Genomic DNA, 21,612 nt, shown 5'->3' with positions numbered 1-21,612 from the left:
TCACATCAAAATGACTTCTGCATTCCCTGCCTTTGCTTTTATGCATACCATGTGATGTAATAGCTGCAAGGCATTTTGGAGGTAGATCTCCAGCCACGCTCAAGGTCATGTGAGCCCTCTCTGCTTGTTGCAATCATCTGAAATGTGGCAGCAGCTGATTGTTGCTAATTGCTTGAATTTGCCATGTTCAGTGAATTTATAAATATTCAACAAAAATTCAATTCATATCAAATACATTCACTCAACTCTATTGACCTCCCTCTAAGTATTCCAGAAAGAAAACTATAGTGGTGCTGTCTCCATTGTTGTTTATGAAGGGCGTGAAATGATTGAGGCTGTGTGCCCACGATGCGATTTTTAAGCGTTTTTGCCGCAATTTTCGGCGCGAAAACGTTTAAAAATCGTGTACAGAATGCCCCCCATGCATTCCTATGGCATTCCGCACATGCTGTGCTAATGCTGTACTTTTTTCCGCGGCGGAATCGCATCGCGGAAAAAATCGCAGCATGCTCATTCCTTTGTGCGGAATCGCAAAGAATTGCCGCGATTCCGCACCCATAGGAATGCATGAGAATCGCTTACTTCCCGCATGTGGCTATGCCCACCATGCGGGAAGTTAAGCGTCTCATGTGCGGTTGGTACCCACGGTGTGGAGGAGAGGAGACTGTCCTCCAGGCCCTGGGTACCATCCCCCTGTAAAAAAAAGAATAAAAAATAAAAAATCAGGGTATATTTACCTTCCGATGTCCCGCGCTGCATTCCCGGCCTAGCGTTCCCAGTAATGCCTTGCGGCAAGGCCCTGTAATGACGTAGTCTCGCGTGACTCTAGCGGTCTCGCTAGATCGCTATAGCAATGCGAGACTACGTCATCACAGGTCTCGCAAGGCATTACTGGGAACGCTGAGGCCCGGGATGGCAGTGCGGGACGCCGGAAGGTAAATATACCCCGATTTTTTTATTTTTTTTAGCATTTTAACATCCTATCTTTTACTATTGATGCCGCATAGGCGGCCTCAATAGTAAAAACCTGGTCACACTTGTCAAACACTATTGACGAGTGTGACCAACCTGTCAATCACTTTCCAAATGATGCTTCAAATCGCTTGGAAAGTGCTTGAATATCGCACACAAAAATGGGGGCAAAATCGCGATCATAATCGCGGTAAAATCGCGGTGAAATCGCGCGGAAAAAACCGCGCGATTTCTGGGAAGGAGTCCGGTTTTTAGTGAGCGTTTTAAAACGCTACGTGGGCACATAGCCTGAATGTTTCCAAAAAGCTCATATACAACAACTGAGATAGCCGTTCTATCTCTAGGGTGCCAAAAGAGCAAGGGGCTACCAATTTTCAGATGAGTGAAAGTGCCACCAATGGACTCACTTTTTATCAGATATTTATTACAAATACTTTCATGATGATAATATGAATTTAGGTTTTATTGCAATCAATGTGGCCACAAGAGGTTGTTCATCTATCCTTCCCTGATCTAAATAAAGTGCTCCAAAGTCACAGGCTTAATATTGTATATTCTACTTACCGCTGCTTAGGTCAATCAAGTTGGGATGGATGTTTCAACCCAATATTTTTTATTATTGTTAATTTTAGTTACAATATTCCGTTTTGATTAACGTGATAATATTTCTTTATAGTGGTCATTGCTCAGTGTGAAACTGATCTATACTCAAGTGTGAGCGAGCCCTAATTGTTTTGATTTGAAATTGCCCTTACTTGTGTGAAATAGAAAAATGAAAATAATTATGAACACCATTCGGGAAAGGGTCCCATGGAAACAATTTTTCTATAGCATTGTGCAATATGTTGCCACTATAAGTAATGAGAAATCAACAAATTTACTAAAGTAGGAAGTTAGTCGGTTCAGGCATTTTTCTGCTCTGCGCACAATCCTATGTGCATAGGAGTTGCCTTTGCTGAACAGCTTTAAGGAGAAAATCAGTATTGTAGTTTTCTTTTGTTCATTTGTTCTGATGTCACAAATGTCACATAATATCAAGCATTAAACATCTGGAACTTGATTGTCTGTTATCGGCAACTAGACCACTTTTCGTTTTTAATAAAGGAATTTATGTTTATATATAAATTCACATATAAATCCAATATCTTTATCCACAATTCCTGTAAAGATTCACACAAACCTATGGCTACGTGACAGTGTTTTTAAACCTAGCAACATAGTTGCTGTTACAAATTCCAGTTCGTGAATTACATAGGACAAAGAAATGAGTAAATAAATGGACCATTTATAATGAAATTGCTTCCTCCAATATTGTTCATGAAGTCATTTGCCAGCTCCATGTAGTCACAACTCGTTTCTAACAGACGGCAGCACATTTCCGTTCTTTTCACTTGACAAAACAATTCATCAGAAGACACTTTCCTGTGCAATGACAGTTTCAGTAGGATTGTGCGCCTGTGACAAGTGTGTGAGTGATTGTAACATATTCATCTTAGTGGTTTGCAGAGACATTAAATCGATGCATGTCGGATAGGTGACAACTTGTAAAAGATGCTTACAATGTTTCCTTTAAATGACTGCAGAATGTAATAATCAGCCATAGTCTCTATTTCTTCACCGGGAGGCAAACACTTGATGGTTGCAAACAAACAGCGGCACCTTAAGCTTGATAGTTACAGAATATTCTGAAAGGTACAATACCTGAGCAATCATAATTCTAACTTTGCCATTTTCCTCTTGAGCAGTCGTTCATCTGGTCAAATATTGTGTTACACTCCTCTGGTCAAGTTGTGCCCAAAGAGAGTGTTGGTTTTGGCTTGTCCTTCATTGCTTCAACAGGTCCTTTGTTGGCTGACCCCTACGCTAGGCTTGCCATCCTTAGGAGACATATTAGGCACCAGTTATTCTATTTTGTTTGCCCAATGCCTCCAGATCAAAAGATCAACATCAAATCAAATTCAAAATTTTATCTGAGTGAATCTGCCAAAATTAATTTTGGGGATAACACTCCTCTCTAATGGTAAATATTTTTGTTAACTATTTAATGTGGCATGATTGCCTGTTTAAAAGTGTGAAGGAATTAAAAGTTTTTCACATTTTCAAATCTTTTTGCAAATTTTAGTTATTTTTATAAATAAAACTGAATTGGTGGTAAATTTAGGCTGATATATTTTAAGTACAGCATTTCACAAAATAATCACAAAAACATTGGGATAGGTAGAACCATTTCAAAGTTATTGTCACATAAAGTGATGTGTGTTAATTTAATATATGGGACTATGGAAAATCAAGACTGGCTCAGAGGGAAAAGTCTACACACGAAAACAAACAAACTTACTGTTTTTTAATCAGTTCAGTGGACAAATCTCATGCACCATTGATAGGCTTTGTGCTTGCTCAGTTTGGCCATCCACTAAGTAGGCTTTGTGCTTGCTTGGTTTGGCCATCCACTAAGTAGGCTTTGTGCTTGCTCGATTTGGCCATCCACTAAGTATGCTTTGTGCTTTCTTGGTTTGGCCAACCACAAAGTAGGCTTTGTGCTGGCTTGGTTTGGCCCACCACTAAGTAGGCTTTGTGCTTGCTTGGTTTGGCCATCCACTACGTAGGCTTTGCGCTTGCTTGGTTTGGCCATCCACTGAGTAGGTTTTGTGCTTGCTTGGTTTGGCCATCCACTAAGTAGGCTTTGTGCTTGCTTGGTTTGGCCCACCACTAAGTAGGCTTTGTGCTTGCTTGGTTTGGCCCACCACTAAGTAGGCTTTGTGCTTGCTTGGTTTGGCCATCCACTAAGTAGGCTTTGCGCTTGCTTGGTTTGGCCATCCACTAGGTCTAAACCAATAGAATTCCAAGAAGTCCAAGGCTTTAGTCTCTATGCTTGACAAAGGCCAGGTATGCCATGGATTCCTATTGTTATATTCTTTAATACTATGGAATAAAAGTCAAGTTTTATACAAGGATTAAGCTTTGGTGGCTCTGGCTGCTTGGAATTCTACTGTTTTTTATTGTTAATTCCACCTTTTAAAAAGTGTTATAAAAACTGATCAGAAAGGCAAATATACAATAAAGAACTACCACTGAAAACTACATCTTGATGGAAAAACGTTAAACTTATGGCTTTTAGAATATGGCAACAAAAAAACAAATATTTTAGTTTTTGTAGTGTGGTTATTGTGCAAAAGTGATAAATCGCAAATAAAATTATGTAAATTTGATATCGCTGTAATCATGCTGACTCACAGAATAAATTTGACACATTATTTGTGCAGCAAATTTAATTGTTCTTTTTTCTTTTTCTCCCAATAATTAGCAAAAGCTGGATAATAAGTTATACGTACCCTAACATGGTACCATGGATGTAATGTCTATTCCAGTAACCCTTATGGTTCTACCAAGCTGACTTAGGGGTTCCTGGTGATGAAAATTGCTGAAAGAAGGGAAAAATATGGTGCCAGTGTCTTCTTCAATGCACATAATAGTCAGTCCAGCAAAGATAGTAAAGAGCAGCACTACCTTTCAGTTCATTGGCCCTTGGAAAACCAAATGGGACTTTACGTCTGCTCAGTCATACTGCTAATAAAAAGCATTGCATTACACCTACATTTGTAATATGAAACTTAAAGAGGACCTGTCATTTGCCAATAACATTACTGTGCAAAATTTTTTAGGCAGGTATGGATAAAATACTGCAAAGTAAGAATTCTTTAAAAAATTGAAGTGTTATTAATTTCATTTATTTTTATCAATTAACAAAAAGCAAATGAAGTAATCAAAAGCGATATCTAAATCACATCAATATTGGGTGTGACTACCCTGTGCCTTCAAAACAGTATGAAACATCGATTCTTCTCAGGACTCTTGCTCACAGATATTGAAGGAATTTGTCAGGGAAGTTGCTCCTAAAATCTTAGAAACTAAACACAGATCTTCTGTGGGGTGTAGGCTTGTTCCAATCCATCTGTCTTGTCATGTAATTCTAGAAACACAACACTTGATGATTTTGAGATCAGGGCTGTGTGGAGGCCATACCATCAGTTCCAGGGCTCCTTCTTCTTTATGCTGAAGATTGTTCTTAAAGGGAATCTGTCATCTGGTTTTTCAATTCCATTTTAGAACAGCATGAGGAAGGGACAGAGACCCTGATCCCAGTAATATATCACTTACTGGGCTGCCTGCTGCTGTTTTGATTAATCAGTTTTCTCTGCTGCTGATCTACTGGTTCTCTGAATGCTGAGCTATGTATAACCCCGCCCACACCACGGATTGGCAGCTTTCTGTTAATCAGTGGTGGGCCTGGGGTTATACAGAGTTCAGGAAAATGGAGGGCGATATGGCCGCAGGTTTATTAGTCCTCTAGTGGTAATCTCTTGCTGATAAGTGATTTTATCCAAACTACACCAAGCAGCCCAATAAGTGATGCATCACTGGTATCATAGTCTCTCGCTCTACATTTTTCTGCTCTCAGATTAGGTAGCAAAAACTTGGTGGCATATTCCCTTTAATAACATTGGCAGTATGCTTGGGGTTGCTGCTCTACTTTGCAACAAATTTGAAATCAGTCAGATGTCATCTTGATGGCATTGCATGATGGATAAATATCTGCCTGTATGTCTCTGCACATTTTTCTGACTGAAGCCTTAGGATACCGTTACACTTAGCGATGCACCAGCGATCCCGACAACGATATGGATCGCTGGTGCATCGCTAAGTGGTCGCTAGTGAGCTGCCACACAGGCAGATCTCACCAGCGACATAGCAGCGGTCGGGGGTCGTTACTTACCTGTCAGACGCGGCGATCCTGACGTCCTCCCACCCGCGTCCACGCGTCACTCGTCGGCACCACAGGAAGCCCAGCAGGAAGCGCCCGATGAGAAATGATCCAGGACCTTCTTGCGCGACCAGCGATGAGCAGTGGGGGAGCCGGTCGGAGGTAAGTATCACATGTAGCGATATCGCTAGCAATATCGCTGCTACATCACAAAATCGGTGACTTTACAGCGATATTGCTAGCGATATCGCAGTGTGTAACGGGGGCTTAAAGATCCCAAAACACACTGGATCTCTCCTGACTCATACACAGGAACCCTCGGCTCAGCCAGATGCTAAGCTAAGTGTTCTTAAAAACACTCTACTGACTTGAGGCTAAGTGCACACGTACCGGAATTCTCACGGAAATTACCGCGAGAATTCCGGAATTCCAGTCCGCGGGAAAATCGCATTTTAAATTCCCGCGATTTTCCCGCTGAAAAACTAGCATTTTGCAAGCGTAATTAGCTTGCAGAATGCTAGCGTTTTCCAAGCGATCTGTAGCATCGCTTGGAGAACTGATTGACAGGTTGGTCACACTCGTCAAACATAGTGTTTGACGAGTGTGACCAACTTTTTACTACTGAGGCTGCCTATGCAGCATCAGTAGTAAAATATAGAATGTAAAAAAAAAATAAAAAACGGTGTTATTCTCACCCTCCGACGTCCCGCGCATCCGTTCCAAGTAATCCTTTGCGAAAATGCCCGCGATGACGTCAGTTCTCGCGGGATCGCGACGTCTCGCGATAATTCGCAATGACGTCGCGCGAATGACCGCGAGACTTCGCGATCCCGCGAGAACGGACATCATCGCGAGCATTTTCGCAAAGGACTACTGGGACCGGAGCGTGAAGAGAAGCGGGAAGACTGCGCGGGACCTCGGAGGGTGAGAATAACAATATTTTTTATTTTAAATTCTATTTTTTACAGGGATATGGTACCCAAAGCCTGGAGGACAGTCTCCTCTCCTCCGGACCATGGGTACCATCCGCAATTGTTCTGCTTACTTTCCGCATGGTGTGCACAGCCACATGCGGGAAATAAGCGGAACAATGCATTCCTATGGGTGCGGGATCGCCGCGATTCCGCAAATTAATGAGCATGCTGCGGTTTTTACCGCGAAGCGATTCCGCCGCGGTAAAAACCGCAGCATTAGCACAGCATTGCGGAATCCCATAGGAATGCATGGGATGCTTATTTTTCGCGTTTTCGCGGCAAAATCGCGCGGTTAAAACCGCCGCGGAAACGCGAAAAAAATGCAACGTGTGAACTCAGCCTGAGTGTTCTTATGAAAGAGCCACTGGCAGAAATTCAACAATTGGGAGACCTGTATACACATTATATTGTTGGTCAATTCCGCAAATGTTAGTGAGTTTGGAAAACTTTAGTCTAAGGCTAGTTTCACACTTGCTTTTTTTTGCAGCGCGTTTTTCCCGCAAAAAAACGCATTGAAAAAACGCATACAAAAGCATACAACTGCTGCGTTTTTTTCAAGCATTTTTATGAGCATGCATGAAAAAAACGCAGCGTTTTTAAGCGTTTGTATGCGTTTTTAGTGCGTTTTTACCGCGTTTGCGTTTTTTTCCAACATTTTTAGGTGGCCCCTCACACTACCCAAACCATGACTTTACTAACCCTAACCCTGACCCTAACACTAACCCTAACCCTGACCCTAACCCTAACCCTAACCCTGACCCTAACCCTTAACCAAATCATACTTAACCCTAACCCAAACCCTAAACCCTAACTAACCCTAACCCTAACCCTGACCCTAACCCTAACCCTAACCCTGACCCTGACCCTAACCCTAACCCTAACCCTGACCCTAACCCTAAACAAAACCATACTTAACCCTAACCCTGACCCTAACCCTAACCCTGACCCTAACCCTTAACCAAACCATACTTAACCCTAATCCTGACCCTAACCCTGACCCTAACCCTAACCCTAACCCTGACCCTAACCCTTAACAAAACCATACTTAACCCTAATCCTGACCCTAACACTGACCCTAACCCTTAACAAAACCATACTTAACCCTAACCCTGACCCTAACCCTAACCCTGACCCTAACCCTAACCCTAACCCTGACCCTAACCCTTAACCAAACCATACTTAACCCTAATCCTGACCCTAACCCTGACCCTAATCCTTAACAAAACCATACTTAACCCTAACCCTGACCCTAACCCTAACCCTGACCCTAACCCTAACCCTAACCCTGACCCTAACCCTAACCCTGACCCTAACCCTTAACAAAACCATACTTAACCCTAATCCTGACCCTAACCCTGACCCTAACCCTTAACCAAACCATACTTAACCCTAACCCTGACCCAAACCCCAACCCTAACCCTGACCCTGACCCTAACCCTAAACCCCCTTAACTAACCCTAACTCTAACCCAAACCCCTAAATTCCATGGTTAAAAAAAAAAACGCATATGCAAAAAAACGCATACATGAGCATGCCAGTGCGCACATATGCGCATCCATAGGCTATAATGGCCATTTTTAGCGCAAAACGTGCGCATATGTGCGCATGCGCTTTTTTGCAGGGCCAAAAAATGCAACATGCTGCGTCTGGAAAATACAAACGCACACCCCAAAAAAACGCAGCGCATGAAAATCGCATACATGCGCTTACAAGCGCGCAGGTATGCGCACCCATGTTAAATATAGGGGAAAAAACGCATGCGCACATGTGCGTTTTTTTCCAGCGCTAAAAAACGCAAATGTGAAACCAGCCTAAGGTGTGTGGGGTCTGTTTTTGTCACTGCTATGGCCGCGATGAGTCTAGTTATAGTCCGGTTTCCAGTAGCCAGGTGCCACTGCTTCCATTGGTCATGAATGTCCTGTTTCCAGTGGCGGCAGCGGCACTGTCTCTATTCATCTAATTTGTATAGTACTTAGTATTACAATTCATAAAAGAGAGTATGTAATAATCAGAAAATGATCTACTGTTTAAATTATTTTTTGTGTTTGAATGTACTTTTAAATACATGTTTTCTTCTACATATCGCAATCTTTATTAGAAATCTTACAATTTTCACAGTGGCCTTTGGGACTTTTTTTTTAGATTCACACTTCCTCTTGTCACAGGAAATTCACATGTACATTAGCAGCAATGAACAGACTCAGACGCTATCATTTTTATTGAAGTTTCAAATGAACACATGCAAAGGTCATTGTGATACGAGAATGAGCAGGGTCGGCTGTAACATAAGAAAAGACGTACAAAAAATAAATGAACAGGATTAGTACAAGAAGGGCTCACCAAAAAACTAATACCATTAAAAATTAACTTTAATTAAACTTATTTTTAAACATCCAACAAACACATTTAATGCCTAGTCAGGCAAAAAAAATGGATTACTGACCTAGAAGATAATCATATCTAAATGGGGTACCCCATCGGGTGTGCCTAATTCACCCTAGTAACCCCTAGATTGGACCTGCATAGCAGCGGAGGTTAGCACCTCGGGGATGATAAGGAAATTGCTGCAAACTCTTCCTGAAAACGCAGGAAGTATGTCTAAAGAAGCCTGTGTTGCCAATGTGAAGGAAAAAGTTTTTTTTTAAAAAAAAAAAGTCCAAACAACTTTAAGGAGTGACATTTATTAGATGTTTGGAGAGCTGGCCTACCTGACGCACTACCTCACTACCTGTACATAAAAGCAGCGTGTCAGCAATGTTGTATTATTTCATGCTTCTTAGGCTACTTTCACACTTGCGTTTTTTTGCACTGCGCACCGTGTGCATCATCATGCGTTTGTGTGCATTTTTTTTGCGGTTTTGCGCATGTTTTTTAAAACATGTCAGCACACCCATAGACTATAATGGGTGTTTGGGTGAAAAAAAAACGCATTGCGGGACAAGTCGGACGCACAAAAAATGCAACAGGATGCATTTTGTGCGCCCGAGCGCACACTACAAAAAAACGCATGCGTATACAAACGCGTGCAAACGCACGTGTATGCGCACCCATGTGAAGTATAGGAAAAAAAATGCATGCTTTTTTTGTGCAAAAAAGCGCAAGTAAGAAACCAGCCTAGGCCAGGTTCATACTGCGTTCATGCAGTCCGTTCAACGCATAGCGTAGACAGACTGCATTAACGCTATAGCATAACGCCATCACGCTATGTTATAACGCTAGCGCAGATGCTCCATCTGCGCTAGCGGTGACGGACCCTCGGACACTGCAGACCGCATCCGACGTTGACAGACTGCATTAACGCCATAGCATAACACGATCACGTTATGCTATACCGCTAGGGCAGATGCTCCATCTGCGCTAGCGGTGACGGACCCTCAGATGCTGCAGACCGCGTCCGAGGGTCCTTCACAGAATGACGGCACATCGCCAGCTCATGCCGATTATGGCATGCGTTAGAGATGCGCTCATTAATGGGAGTGAATGGCAGCATTAACTTATTGCGTTACATCGCATTATGCTATTTTACTGAACTTTTTTGTTACATGTGCTGTTATCTTTGCGGATAAATAGGTTTGGGTGTCGTTTCACATGTCCAATTATTTTGCAGATCGATCATCCCCAACATTAAAATGGGGACATTCTAATTTGATCACTGTTGTTGATGAAACTCACTAATACAAGCTTATGGACCAGTAAAAACAAAAAAAGATATCACATGGATATCATCCATGTGCTGTTTGTGTTATACTTTTTCTTGGGCAGGAAACGCTAAAAAAAAAAAATTTCCTACGAGAAAAACAGATGTCACAAAGATTGTAAAAACTGGTACACGGACCAAAACTGGATCCAAAACACTGGAAAAAAAACAAGGACCGCTTTTTACGTATGAGAAAAAAAAACTGATGTGTTAAAGCGGTTTTACACCAAGAGAATGGTGATATAAAAGAATCAAGAAAGGTAATATACAATAAACATATGAGAATATATACATTGAATTATACATAGACTAACAGCTGAGAGACGGTAGTAACAGTAGTAGCTGCAAGGTCACTAAATCATAACCCGTGATATTATCCCCTGTGGAGAACTTCCTCCCCGCGCACCTGCGGTCAGCTCTTCGCGGCCACTGAAGATCCTCTTTTGAACACCATTACAGATAATTAAAGTTGGGCGGCACAATAAGAATCTACTCGCATTAGATCATTTCAGACTGTCAGTCAGATAGAAATCCTTCAGTTTTCCCTGATTTACAGCCATGTAGATGAAAGATATTGCCAACAATAGGAGGGAGCCAGGAAAATTTCATCTGTCTGGAATTCGGCAGGAAAAAAGTGAGCTGGAAATTTCAGAGGAAGCGAGGATTTGTGCCTGCTCCAGCACCTCTGTTTGTGTTCACTCAGCTGGCTCGTGTTAGCAGGGAGTCATTGAGGAAAAGCGTCAAACGTTTTTTCCATCACTACAGAAACTTGACTTTAATCCCAAATCAGTAGGCCTCGTGTTGTGAACTTTAACCCCGGCCTCCTGCAAGTCACTTCAATCTTTTGTGCTAACTATCTTAAATCAACAGCTTTGTTTTCTCTGCAGGTTTAAAAAAGAAAGATTACACAGGAGCAGCTCTATATAGAAATCCTCTCAAGCTCCCAACACACCAGAGAATCGAAGTCCAACACGTCTACATCTAATTCAATTTACTTTTAATTTCCTTATTCAGTATTTGGTCCCAGATTTGTTTCTAGTCCAGATCTTTATGAACATAGATGAAAATGCTATTAATCACCTGCGAGTTAGGGTACCGTTACACTTAGCGATGCACCAGTGATCCCGACAACGATATGGATCGCTGGTGCATCGCTAAGTGGTCGCTAGTGAGCTGCCACAGGCAGATCTCACCAGCGACATCGCAGGGGTTGGGGGTCGCTACTTACCTGTCACACTAGGCGATCCTGACGTCCTCCCGCCAGCGTCCACGCGTCGCTCGTCCTCACAGCAGGAAGCGCCTGACGAGAAACATCCCAGGACGTTCTCGCGCGGACCAGGGATGAGCAGCGGGGGAGCCGGTCGGAGGTAAGTATCACATGTAGCGATATCGCTAGCAATATCGCTGCTACGTCACAAAATCGGTGACGTTACAGCTATATTGCTAGCGATATCGCTATGTGTAACGGGGGCTTTACAATGTGTAGCTATGAGCCATTTGCCACTAATATTCTCACATCTTATCTTGTTATGACCCATAACCGATGCATATGGTTGGCTGGCAAGCAGTATGGAGGCACAGTGCTGCAACCAGTGGGGCAACTAGAGGGATCAGAGTATGTATGCACTGCCCCGGTACAGGTTTACACCCACACTTACCACGAAATTGACCACATTTGCATTTTCAATGTTTCCTACCCTTTCAAGAGCTATATTTTTTTTTTATTTTTGCAGACTGTTTATTTTTTTACAGGACAAGGTTTTGAGTGCCATTATTCAATTTACCATGGAAAGTACAAAAAAAAATGGGAACAAAATTTCAAGTTAGGTGAAATGATAAAAAAAACACAAAATTCCGACCTTATTTTCGAGGGATCATTTTTATGGTGTTCATTGTATGGTCAATATAACCTGGCAATATGACTCTTCAGGTCAGTACAATTATGGAAATACCAATCTTGTACAGTTTTTTTTATATTTTGTGGCTAATTTTTATTTTTTTTATATAGTTTTGTAAAAATAAAAATGTTGGGCTTTTTTCCCCTATTTTTCCTTTATGGAGACCTATGATTTTTTGATTACTTTTCAATGTATCTTTAGTGAAAGTGTGTTTTGATTATTTTTTCTGTTTACACCATTTCCTCTATGGATAACTTAATTTTACATTTTAATAGAACTGACTTCTACAAATGTAGTAATACTATATATATATATATATATATATATATATATATAATTTTTTTTTTCCAATTTTAAATTTCTTTATTCTTTGAAATGGTTCAAATACGGTACATTGAGTCAAACTTGTATGTTTTTTTTTCTTTTTTTAGCATCTTTTTTATTTATCTTGATTTTTTAGTCGACTTAGGAGACTGGAACCTGCAATCTCCGATTTAATCAAGCCTAGGGATACTATTGAAGAGAAATAGTGCATTATCCAGTGTAGGTATATCAATTTAAAAATAATACACTCACCAGATGGAGCTTGTAATAAGCATGGAGGATTCGCTGCTGCAGGAATCACAGATCCACGAGGGACCGACGTAGAAGATGCAGGATAGGAAAAAAGTGGTCAGACAATCCGCGCTGCGAATCACTATAAACAATTATTATTGCAGTGGTCTTTATTTGACGCGTTTCGAAGTTTCACAGATCTTCTTCCACAGGAAAAAACCACCTGAGTGGTGGTTTTTTCCTGAGGAAGGAGTTCTGTGAAACTTCGAAACGCGTCGAATAAAGACCACTGTAATAATAATTGTTTATAGTGATTCGCAGCGCGGATTGTCTGACCACTTTTTTCTTATCCTGCATTTAATCAAGCCTGGCGCGCCATGGAAGTACAAAGATGGTGGCAACAGGCATCTTTAGTAGCTGACACCTGCCATGTTTGGCATGGCTCAGATCCTGAGCCCATTCTATTCACCCACATCTGACTTGTGATGTATATTTGTATCACTCATTAGGAAGGCTTAAAGGAGTTTAAGTTTTCCATCATAGGCAACCACATAAGCATGAGAGGATGCAATTTTCAAGATTTATAGCAAACAGCAGATGTTTTGTTGAATGTAAAATTACTAGCTGGTCATTTAGGTGTAACACATGGACAGTCCAAGCTTTGGCTTTTAGAAAAGGACTCTATGCAGCCTTCATATTGCCTATTAGGACATATGGGCAAGGTTAAACTTATAGAGGTTTTATTGGGACCTGTCACTGCTGCCAGTTTAAAGGGAACCTGTCATGGTGGAGAAAAGCATTTAAAAGCGTTCCCTGGAACTTTGACTGACAGTTGCCTCTGCTCTGAGAGCCAGCAGTCATTCAAAGTGTCAGTGTGTGCCTACAGCCGCCGTTCACATTGCTGTACTGAGTGGTGACTGTAGCCTCACTAGCATACCTGTATGGTGATATGATCATTTTGGGAGAAATGAAGTTATTTCTCTCTCGAGTGTCACACTTTCAGTGCGACGGCCCCGCACCTTCCTATCGCTGTTAACCTGCAGATTTCCTCTTTATCATGTTGTGACAAGGTTTCCTTTAAATTATATTAACCCCTTAGTGACAGAGCCAATTTGGTACTTAATAACTCTGGGACTCTTCAACGGATCCCGCTGATTCTGAGACATATTGTACTTCATGTTAGTGGTAAAATTTCTTCAATGTAACTTGTGTTTATTCGTGAAAAAAATGGAAATTTGGCAAAAATTTTGAAAATCTTTCAAGTTTCAAACTTTTAATTTTTGTACACTTAAATCATATAGTGGTGTCACAAAAAATAGTTAATAAATAACATTTCCCACATGTTTGCTTTACACAATTTTGGAAACCGTTTTTTTGTTAGGACGCTATAAGGGTTAAAAGTTAACTTTAGCCCAACCCTAACCCTAACTTTAGCCCAACTCACTTTAGACCAACTCTAACCCTAATGGAAAAATGGAAAAAAATACTTTTTTTATTTTATTATTTTTACCTAAATAAGATTGTGATAAAGGGGGGTTTGATATACTATTTTTTATTTTGATCACTGACTCCATTGGTTTTCACATGTTTTGTATTGGAAAAAGAGAAAAAAAATTCCAAGTGCGGTGAAATTGCAAAAAAAGTTCAATCCCACAGTTGTTTTTTGCTTTTTTTTTTACTAGGTTCAATAAATGCTTAAACAGACCCACCATTATGATTCTCCAGGTCACTACGAGTTCATAGACACCAAACATGTCTAGGTTCATTTTTAGCTAAGTGGCGAAAAAACAAACAAACTTTGTTAAAGAAAAAAAAATTGACCCATTTTACGATACTCGTAGCGTCTTCATTTTTCATGATCTTGGGTTGGGTGAGGGCTTATTGTTTGCGTGCCAAGCTGACGTTTTTAATAATACCATTTCTATCACCCATTATTGCATTTTAATGCAATGTTGCAGTGAACAGAAAAACAAAATTTTGGCATTTTGACTTTTTTCTCGCTACGTCGGTTAGCGATCAGATTAATCTTTCTTTGGAACTAGCTGAAGAGCCCGGCGTTGCCTGGGCATAGTAACCAACTGTGGTTAGTTATAACAAATTATAATGATTATATTGCACATAAAAACCGTGCATCTAAACCTATCCTGTGTGATACTGACTGCTGAGCCGTGTATCTACTACTATTCTGTGTGATACTGTCTGCTGAGCCGTGTATCTAATCCTATCCTGTGTGATACTGACTGATGAGCTGTGTATCTAATCCTATCCTGTGTGATACTGACTGCTGAGCCGTGTATCTAATCCTATCCTGTGTGATACTGACTGCTGAGCCGTGTATCTAATCCTATCCTGTGTGATACTGACTGATGAGCTGTGTATCTAATCCTATCCTGTGTGATACTGACTGCTGAGCCGTGTATCTAATCCTATCCTGTGTGATACTGACTGCTGAGCCGTGTATCTAATCCTATCCTGTGTGATACTGACTGCTGAGCCGTGTATCTAATCCTATTCTGTGTGATACTGTCTGCTGAGCCGTGTATCTAATAGTATTCTGTGTGATACTGTGTGCTGAGCTGCATATCTAATCCTATCCTGTGTGATACTGACTGCTGAGCCGTGTATCTAATCCTATCCTGTGTGATACTGACTGCTGAGCCGTGTATCTAATCCTATCCTGTGTGATACTGCCTGCTGAGCCATGTGTCTAATCCTCTCCTGTGTGATACTTAAGGCCCCTTTACATTTAGCGATGCACCAGCGATCCCGACAACGATACGACCCGGTCAGGATCGCTGGTGCATCGCTAAATGGTCGCTAGTGAGCTGCCACACAGGCAGATCTTACAGCGACGTAGCGACGCAGCAGCGGTTGTTACTTACCTTTCAGATGCGGCGATCCTGACGTCCTCCCACCCGCGTCCACGCGTCGCTCGTCGGCGCCAGCAGGAAGCGCCCGACGAGAAATGGAGCTGCACGATCTTGTGCGATCAGCGGCAGACAGCGGGGGGAGCCAGTCGGAGGTAAGTATCACACATAGCGATATCGCTAGCGATATCGCTGCTGCGTCACAAAATCTGTGACGCTTTAGCAATATCGCTAGCGATATCGCTATGTGTAAGCCCCCCTTTACTGCTAAGCTGTGTATCTAATCCTATAAAGAGTGGTCGTAAATGGCTGCACATCCAGTTGGAAGAATGTCTCAAGTGGGGTACCACAGGACTCTGTCCTGGGCCCTGTATTGTTCAACATTCTTATCAACGATTTAGATGAAGGAATTGAGGGTAAACTGATAACATTTGCTGATGACACAAAGCTAGGAGGGATAGCTAATACTAGAGAAGAGAGAGAGAGGATTCAAAAAGATATAAATAAACTGGAGAAGTGGGCAGCAACTAATAGAATGGTTTTTAACAGGGAGAAATGCAAAGTACTACATCTGGGCAATAAAAATGAAAAAGCATATATAGAATGGGAGGAATAGGGCTAAGCAACAGCACATGTGAAAAAGACTTGGGTATACTAATAGATCACAGACTGAATATGAGTCAACAGTGTGATGCAGCAGCAAAAAAGGCAAATGCAATTCTAGGATGTATTAACAGAAGCATACAGTCTAGATCACGTGAAGTCATTATTTCCCTCTACTCCTCTTTGGTCAGACCTCATCTGGAATATTGTGTCCAGTTTTGGGCACCATATTTTAAAAAAGACATCAACAAACTGGAGCAAGTTCAGAAAAGAGCGACCAGAATGGTGACCGGTCTGCAAACCCTGTCTTATGAGGAAAGGTTGCAGGATTTGGGAATGTTTAGTTTGCAAAAGAGAAGACTGAGAGGAGACTTAATAGCTGTCTACAAATATCTAAAGGGCTGTCACATTGTAGAAGGATCATCTTTATTCTCATTTGCACAAGGAAAGACTAGAAGCAATGGGATGGAACTGAATCAGAGGAGACACAGATTAGATATTAGAAAAAACTTTTTGACAGTTAGAGTGATCAATGAGTGGAACAAGCTGCCACGAGAAGTGGTGAGTTCTCCTTCAATGGAAGTCTTCAAACAGAGGCTGGACAGACATCTGACTGGGATGATTTAGCGAATCCTGCTTTGAGCAGGGGGTTGGACCAGATGGCCCAGGAGGTCCCTTCCAACTCTACGATTCTATGATTCTATGATTCTATCCTGTGTGATACTGACTGCTGAGTCGTGTATCTAATCCTATCCTGTGTGAACAGGGCTCCCCATGCAGTCTGTGTCAGAGGGTGATCTGTGTTGGCAAGGTAATAAATTGTGTAATTTCCAGCTTTACAGAGGGACGATAACACCATAGAAATTATAAGAATAATAGGCCCCAGTTACCACAAATGTCTACAAAGAAAACTGTTGCTGATAGCAACCAATCACAGCTCATTTTTCATCTTTTAAACAGCTCTGGGACAGCGTGGCGAGTTTTGAGTGGCGACTTTTGTGTTTCGACTTTTATGTGGCGAGGTTGGTATATGTGTGGTGAAATGTGTGCTGAGGGTGGTATATGTGTTGAAGCACGTGGTAGTGTGTGACACATTTTGTGTGTGTGTTCATTTCCCCGTGTGTGGTGAGTATCCCATGTCAGGGCCCCACCTTAGCAACTGTACGGTATATACTCTTTGGCGCCATCGCTCTCATTCTTTAAGTCCCCCTTGTTCACATCTGGCAGCTGTTAATTTGCCTCCAACACTTTTCCTTTCACTTTTTCCCCATTATGTAGATAGGGGCAAAATTGGTTGGTGAATTGGAATGCACGGGGTTAAAATTTCACCTCACAACATAGCCTATGACACTCTCGGGGTCCAGACGTGTGACTGTGCAAAATTTTGTGGCTGTAGCTACGACGGTGCAGATGCCAATACATACACTTTTTCCCCATTATGTAGATAGGGGCAAAATTGTTTGGTGAATTGGAACACGCAGGGTTAAAATTTCGCCTCACAACATAGCCTATGACGCTCTCAGGGTCCAGACGTGTGACTGTGCCAAATTTTGTGGCTGTAGCTGCGACGGTGCGGATGCCAATCCCGGACATACATACACACCCACATTGAGCTTTATACAGTTGTGGCCAAAAGTATTGACACCCCTGCAATTCTGTCAGATAATACTCAGTTTCTTCCTGAAAATGATTGCAAACACAAATTCTTTGGTATTATTATCTTCATTTAATTTGTCTTAAATGAAAAAACACAAAAGAGAATGAAGCAAAAAGCAAAACATTGATAATTTCACACAAAACCCCAAAAATGGGCCATACAAAAGTATTGGCACCCACAGCCTAATGCTTGGTTGCACAACCTTTCGCCAAAATAACTGCGACCAACCACTTCTGGTAACCATCAATGAGTTTCTTTCAATGCTCTGCTGGAATTTTAGACCATTCTTCTTTGGCAAACTGCTCCAGGTCCCTGATATTTGAAGGGTGCCTTCTTCAAACTGCCATTTTTAGATCTGTCCACAGGTGTTCTATGGGATTCAGGTCTGGACTCATTGCTGGCCACCTTAGAAGTCTCCAGTGCTTTCTCTCAAACCATTTTCTAGTGCTTTTTGAAGTGTGTTTTGGGTCATTGTCCTGCTGTAAGACCCATGACCTCTGAGGGAGACCCATCTTTCTCACACTGGGCCCTACATTATGCTGCAAAATTTGTTGGCAGTCTTCTGACTTCATATGCCATGCACACGGTCAAGCAGTCCAGTGCCAGAGGCAGCAAAGCAACCCCAAAATATCAGGGAACCTCCGCCATGTTTGACCGTAGGGACTGTGTTCTTTTCTTTGAATGCCTCTTTTTTTCTCCTGTAAACTCTATGTTGATGCCTTTGCCAAAAAAGCTCTACTTTTGTCTCATCTGACCAGAGAACATTCTTCCAAAACGTTTTAGACTTTTTCAGGTAAGTTTTGGCAAACTCCAGCCAGGCTTTTTTATGTCTCGGGGTAAGAAGTGGGGTCTTCCTGGGTCTCCTACCATACAGTCCCTTTTCATTCAGATGCCGACAGATAGCACGGGTTGACACTGTTGTACCCTCGGACTGCAGGGCAGCTTGAACTTGTTTGGATGTTAGTCGAGATTCTTTATCCAACATCCGCACAATCTTGCGCTGAAATCTCTTGTCAATTTTTCTTTTCCGTCCACATCTAGGGAGGTTAGCCACAGTGCCATAGGCTTTAAACTTCTTGATGACACTGCACACGGTAGACACAGGAACATTCAGGTCATTGGAGATGGACTTGTAGCCTTGAGATTGCTCATGCTTCCTCACAATTTGGTTTCTCAAGTCCTCAGACAGTTCTTTGGTCTTCTTTCTTTTCTCCATGCTCAATGTAGTACACACAAGGACACAGGACAGAGGTTGAGTCAACTTTAATCCATGTCAACTGGCTGCAAGTATGATTTAGTTATTGCCAACACCTGTTAGGTGCCACAGGTAAGTTACAGGTGCTGTAAATTACACAAATTAGAGAAGCATCACATGATTTTTCGAACAGTGCCAATACTTTTGTCCACCCTCTTTTTTATGTTTGGTGTGGAATTATATCCAATTTGGCTTTAGGACAATTCTTTTTGTGTTTTTTCATTTAAGACAAATTAAATGAAGATAATAATACCAAAGAATTTGTGTTTGCAATCATTTTCAGGAAGAAACTGAGTATTATCTGACAGAATTGCTGGGGTGTTAATACTTTTGGCCACAACTGTATATTAGATGGGGGCGAAAGGAGGATGATTAGAACTTATATATATATTTTTTCACTTATGGCATGCTTCAGTAGTCTCCATGGGAGACTAGAAGCTGCAATAACCCGATCGGCTCTGCTACATTCAGGCGATGATCCGATAACCTATATGTAGCAGAATACCTCACTTGCTATGAGCGCCAATCACCGGGTGGTGCTCATAGCAATCCTGCAGTAACAACCATAGAGGTCTCCAGGAGACCTCTGGATGTCATGCTGACCCATCGGTGACCCACGATCTTGTGACGGGGTCACCAATAGGCAGATTTCCGGCACGATTGACAGTGGCATTTAACGGGTTAGTAGCCAGAGGTGGATCGTGATTCCACCCATGGCTGTTCAGGGCACATGTCAGCTTTTCAAAACAGCTGACATGTGCCAGGAATGAAGTGGGCTCAATGCCAGAGCCCACAGCAAAGGGAGAGTGTCCGTCATCGGCATACTATTACGCCCGATGTCGGCAAGGGGATATACTCAAACGTACTGTAGCTCATAGCTGAGAAGTTGTATCCATTTTAGTGAATGTAGCATTTTGTAGCCAATAAATGAACATGTCCTTCATCAGCTTTCATAAAGTCATCGCAAATAATGACAGCAGTTTCCAGTCCATAGCAGGTTGCATGTCGCCTGTAGTACGTTAGCGTTATTAGGTGTGATGTTTTCAACTGTCAAGCATGTTACTGAACGTCCCTATGAACCTATTACACACATCACATCAATGCTGCTCCTAACAATATGGCTTTAATCATCCCTGTAATGTATTGGTGAAATTCTTGGAAAGAAAGTAAAGTCCAGACAAAACTGTATTTGACAAATGACAAAAAGCCACATAACAAGTTCCTTCAGGCACAAAATGGGAAGCTTTCAATATTTGTACCAAGCGAATTTAGTTTTATTTCAAGAATCATCACAGACATCTAATTTGTATTCATAATATGCAACATTAAAAACCGATATAAACAATGGAGCTTTTCTGGGCCTTGGCTTTGGCAGTAAGTGGCTATAAAAATACAAAGCAATATAGTATAAAGTTTCTAAAGTGGAAAAAGACAAGAGTCCATCCAGTTCAGCATATTCCCCAGTGATGTGGATCCAGAGAAAGGCAGAAACGCCCAAGAGGCAGAAGCCAGTTTTCCTCTCCTTAAGCAAAAAAAAACCTTCCAGACTCCAAAATGGCAATCAGAATAAATCCCTGGATCAACAACCCATATCGAGTAATCATAACTTTTAATATCTTTGCACTCAAGAAAAACATCCAGGCCCTTTTTAGAACATCTCTCAGTGGATTCACCATGAGAACTTCCTCTGGTACAGAGCTCCATAGTGTCATTGGTTTTGCAGTAAAGTATTGTTCATGCTGGTGTGGAATTTTTTCCCCTAGTTGGAACAGATGATCATGTTCCCTTGTAATAATTGCAGTTTACAGATAACCGAATGGTTTCGCAACAAATCTAATTTAGTACAAATTTCCCCAAAAATTCAGATTTGGCAGAATAAAAATTTTGGGAAATTTGCATGAACATAGCAAAATGATGGTCAGTCATTGAAGTGTGTCACACTACACATGATCATATGATGCCTAGTCATCACCTAAAGATCGGGACAGCAGACCAAAGAAAAGACCAAACAAGAAACTGATAAAAAGACCAATCCAAATTAAGTGGAGGACTAACCAGGAATTGGTGAGGAGTTGTCCTAAGACAAATAAGTAAAATATTTAATCCAGTAACACCTTCCCAGTCCTCCAACTATGATGCTTCAGGGCCTGAAAACAACTTAGAGTGTAATACATGTGTCTCTGAGAAAGAAAATCTATGTGAAACGAATTTTGGGAGATGTGGTCATCTCTATTATTGTAGTCGTAAGCATAAAAAGACATTGGGAGAGATCTCTCTATTGAATTATGATATATTTATACAGTACATAGACCTTGGGTTGTCATTACGATGCCTTTGTGATGACATCTCGAGGGTGTCTATCAGATGGGAGA

The sequence above is a fragment of the Dendrobates tinctorius genome, unplaced genomic scaffold (genome assembly GCF_039654945.1).
Source record: "Dendrobates tinctorius isolate UK_male_01 unplaced genomic scaffold, ASM3965494v1 ptg000370l, whole genome shotgun sequence".
NCBI classification, from domain to species: domain Eukaryota; kingdom Metazoa; phylum Chordata; class Amphibia; order Anura; family Dendrobatidae; genus Dendrobates; species Dendrobates tinctorius.
Note: the sequence above shows the minus strand (reverse complement) of the source record.